This window comes from Oncorhynchus gorbuscha, linkage group LG13 (genome assembly GCF_021184085.1).
Source record: "Oncorhynchus gorbuscha isolate QuinsamMale2020 ecotype Even-year linkage group LG13, OgorEven_v1.0, whole genome shotgun sequence".
NCBI classification, from domain to species: Eukaryota; Metazoa; Chordata; class Actinopteri; order Salmoniformes; family Salmonidae; genus Oncorhynchus; species Oncorhynchus gorbuscha.
This window is the reverse complement of record NC_060185.1, coordinates 77,510,185-77,514,953: the sequence shown is the minus strand read 5'-3', so window position 1 is coordinate 77,514,953 and position 4,769 is coordinate 77,510,185. Positions and strand designations below refer to the sequence as shown.

The 4,769-nt window shown below is 41.0% G+C and overlaps 1 non-coding gene across 1 annotated transcript; it reads right to left on the bottom strand.

Moving 5' to 3' along the window:
- Positions 1 to 3,776: 3,776 nt before the first annotated feature.
- On the bottom strand, positions 3,777 to 3,847 carry trnaa-ugc. Its single transcript has one exon. It is a non-coding gene; the product is annotated as a tRNA-Ala (tRNA).
- Between the last annotated feature and the right edge of the window lie 922 nt (positions 3,848 to 4,769).

Below are 4,769 nucleotides of genomic sequence, written 5' to 3'. Positions count from 1 at the left end.
AATACATGTATCTTGATGAACTGTTTCATGCATCTTTCTCTGTTCTCCGCATTGTATTACTAATTCAGACGCTTCCTTTGCATTGATGTGCTCTGCCATGCCACGTAATGCTCTCATGTACCATTCTCTAGTACAGTACATAAACCATTGAGCCATTGTGCGCACCTGCTCTGTCCTCTCATCACCTCATGTGTGCCTTTTAGACGGGGGAGATAAATGTTTGCTGTCACAGTCCAACCTCCTACCTATTAGCTTTAGCAAAATGGCTGTGAATGTAGCTCGTTGTCTCACACTTCTAGGTAGCAAATTGTCTGTTGTTAATTGTATATACAATGGCCAGTGTGCCTATCCCATGGAGACCGGAGTCTTCCTTACAGGACAATAAACGCGAAGGTGGTTCCGAGAGTTATTAGCCTATCATCTCAGAATGAAGGCTAGGTTTGCTGATGTGCTTGTGTGAGTTGTCCTGTGCTGTGTGTTTGATTCTGTTTGGCAACAAGCCCAGGGCACCCTGACCAGGAGCAGCCAGCCTGTGATATAAGCCCCTGGCAGTTCGGAGACCTTTGGAAAACACCTGAAGGGGAACTGGGGGTTAAGGCTTGGGCACACAGGTTGTTACTTGTGTGCACATATGGCAGACTCTTCAAACACTCCAACTAGCCGTGCATGAGGCCGGTTACACGGCAACACCGTCAATCATTCATAATCTAGCGTTTGGATCAAGCTGACATGGATGCTTGTTTGAAGCACGCAGTTCAGGTGGAATAATAACCGACATCTCAAGAGTGTCTCTCAATATAATATTTTGTTTATGTTCACACAATTTCAAAGCAGCCAGGGCATTACAAAGCAATTTATAGGCATATTTGAATGTGCACTGGGGTCTGAAATTTGGAATTTGTTGAATCTTATCAGGGAAAGTGTGCCATGTAGAAAATCAACAGGAAAAGATAGCGAGGTACAGGTGTTTTTTCCTAGTCCTAGAAGAGCCGAGTTCTGTATGTATCGAGTCTTTGTAATGGTAGCATGAGATTATGGCAACGACATGCTCCTGCCTCCAGTGATGGGCCATGATTAATAACTAGGACCATGTTTGTCAATGCCAGAAAGCTGTGGGGAAAAGACATAAGAGCATGAACAGAATTAAAGGAGTGGACGGGGGCTGGACGGCGGTTCATTCCCTGCTACTTGGTTTTTATTACCTAATCATTACATGGATGTGCAGTATTGTGCATTTTCAATATTGCTTATTATGGAAGGACTTGAATACCCCACGGTAATGTAACACAGCTGCCCACACCCAGGGATTGTGCTTGTCTGCTCTTCCATGGTACTGCTTTCTGCGGACTCGAAGGTAACGTTTGGAGATATGAACGCTGTGTGTGTTTCAGGTCCGCTTCCTATTGACAAAACCATTGCCTTTCAAATGAAAGCACCTCTCAGCAAAGACTGGAGCTAGAGAACAGAGATTAGCAGAGACCTAAACAGTCACCATTCTTGACATGATGATCTTATCAAGGTGGAGTGTAAAACGTCAATTAGGGGAATCAAGATCTTTCAATGCCTCTCATTCTTCACCGGACGTGTTGGGGATGTCTGTGGGAGTTTGGTGAGAGTGCGCGTCAGTGCGCGTTCGTGTGAGCATGTGCGTGTGTTGTTACGATGTCTCAAGCTGCCATCTTTCAAATGGGCCGATGATCTCAAACTTCTAGATTACATGGACTACAGTACCATTTCATTTTCAGATGGTTAATCGCTTTGATTCATATGGCTGTCCATGCCCATCACACAGTCATCCTTCATTTCTGGATTGCCTTTGTACGAGATCAAAAGCATAGTAGCAATGCTGAAAGTCACAGCACCATTGACTGGCTATACTTTATGAGTGCATCATTTTTTTCAAGAAACTAAGCAATGTTACAGTTGACGAAGAGCTTTTTCGCAAATCTGCTGTGTAATGTCGCATGAGAACACATTTCTCCCTGAAAGTCAGCGTGAAAAATAATTGCTTCTCTGTAAAAACAATGCCAGGTTAATCTGTCTTTCCTACCTCTCTCATACCAGAATATGTTTGATGTTGAATATGAAGATTGAGGAGAGCTGACATTGCCTCCTTTTTAAGAGAACTTCCGTATTTTGCTGTCTCAGTTCTCCAACATCAATCTATTTGCCTTTGATGTCTGTAATTTATGTTTTTTTTTTGTGCCAGAAATGCAAATATTGTTGTCTTATCCTGTGCGCTAATTCACAAGACTTACTTTACAAGAAACAACCCCCCCAAGTGAACCCTTCGTGGCCAGACAGTATCATATTACTTTACGGTAGAGAGGAGGTGCAGAAAACTCTATGCAGTAAGTCATTTGTTTTTTTTGCAGCACCTCTTTACTGTAAAGTATCCTGATTGATTCATTGAATTCATTAAATAATTAAAAAGTAGTATGTTACTCCAGCCTGAAGACAACATTGCGTACATAAAAAATGATCAAGGACATTAACACAACACAATAAAGGCTGACGGCTTTTTGGCCACAAAGGTTTAATACACTGTCTGTACTAAACATTAAGAATAGCTTCCTAATATTGAGTTGCACCCCCTTTTGCCCCCCAGAACAGCCTCAATTTGTTGGGGCGGGATGCTGGCCCATGTTGCCCCCAATGCTTCCCACAGTTGTGTTAAGTTGGCTGGCTAGATGTCCACGGGAAACTGTTGAGCGTGAAAAACCAGCAGTGTTGCCGTTCTTGTCACACTCAAACCGGTGCCCCTGGCACACACTACCATACCCCGTTCAAAGTCACTTCATATTTTGTCTTGCACATTCTCCTCTCCTTCATCTACACTGACTGAAGTAGATTTAACAATTGGCTTCAATAAAGGATCATAGCTTTCACCTGGGTTCCCCTTGTCACTTTATGCCATGGAAAGAGCAGGTGTCCTTAATGCAAGGTTTTATTTTTAACAATCTCTGCAGATTACATTAATTAATTCAAACAAAAAGGAAATTAATGATTCAATCAAACATGCAGCACCATTTCGAGTTAGCATCACCAATTGGATTCAGGAATTGATATCAGGTAGATCCCTCACAGATGTTTCTAGTTCTCCAAGTTAGACACATGTCAGAAGGAACATAGCTAAATATTTCAGGACTCTGAAGTGGTGCTTGTGGATATAATTGTAGATTATGGTACCCATGATTAGATGCCTTTAAGCTCAAAGCATTCTGGGAAAGCTCAATAACCTTTGGAAGATTCATCATCAGTCACTCAAGTATTTTAATTTGTCTTTCCAGTGGCTTAATACTATTATTATTAAGGACTTCAATAAGACCAGCAGGCAATCTGAAGTTGGATTGATGAAAAGTCTACTCAGTACTTCCACCCCTTGCCATTATAATGATACTGCATTTGCCGGTTGTGACAGCAACCAGAACTGACTTTTCGTAGCAGGTTAGGATAGCATTTTAGCTATCCCTAACCCTTTTCTTAACCTTAACCGAAGCCTCCTAACCTGCCATGTTAATTATCCTAACCCGCGGAGTAAATTCTCTAACCTGCTACGAAAAAGTAACTTCCGGTCTTAACTGTGCTCCCTCTGATCAAAATCAAATTTGTCTTTGCCCGGTTTCCAAAAAGCATCTTAAGGCTAGGTTCATTGTTACATCCATCGTCAAATCTCCCAGCTGTTTTGCAAAAACCTACCGTTTGCCTATTTTTTGTTTGTTGTCATTTAGCAGACACTCTACTTACAGTAGTGAGTGCATGGATTTTCATACAGGTTCCCTGTGGGAATCGAACCCACAACCCTAGCGTTGCAAGCACCATGCTCTACCAACTGAGCTACACGGGACATTGTACTGGAAAACTCTCGTATTTTAATGAGACCACTCATAGAACAGCCAAGCGTGTCCATTGATTATATCTTGCCGTCCTGTGTCAATTTATACACAGAAATCTCTGATGACTACAATACAAAGTTGCCAATGTCTTTGCAAATGATTCAAATAAGCTAAGTATAAAAATATGCTTCAGATAAAAACCTAGATGACTGCATTAAAATAAACAGTAGGCTATAGGCCTATTTCAATCATATTGAAATACATTTCATGTTCAATCAATTGAGTTATATGTTGCTACTTGTAGGCTAATGTCTGTACTTGTATCAATATATTTCATGATTTGTAGTCTAACGTGAGCAATGATGTGCCAAATCTTGATGTAGTACAATATAATAGGATAAGCATTAGAATAAGCCGCCTCAATATTTGCAGCCGTACGTGGTAATCTCTCGAGGAGTTGATCCGTCATCAGTATTGTGAAATAATTCTAAGATTTGAATAGAGAAAGCTGATCCAAGAGCAGCACTCCCTTTTCTTTCGATCCTATCAGTATCGGCACATGGTCCAGCGTCGCACTTAGCGACCGTTCTCTCTGCATGCTGTTTTGGGAAACACATGTAGCAACTTCGGCTGTTGTAGGAAAGATGAATTGTTAAAACAAACGTAAGCCTAAATTCCATCGCTATCGTTAAGGTCTCATTTGTCTTCTGACCTCAATGGGACTTCCTGGATAAAAAAGGGTTTTAAAAAAACGTATTTTCGTGACATGTCAGATATTCACACGTGACATGACATAACGGTAAACTAAATTAAATAAAATGACACACAGATCCAACATTGTTTATTTGCATTTGGATGGTGATGAAATATTTATTTCACTGGTACTTTATGTCAATGTCGGTAATTGTATATTCAGAGTGTTGAAACTCTTTC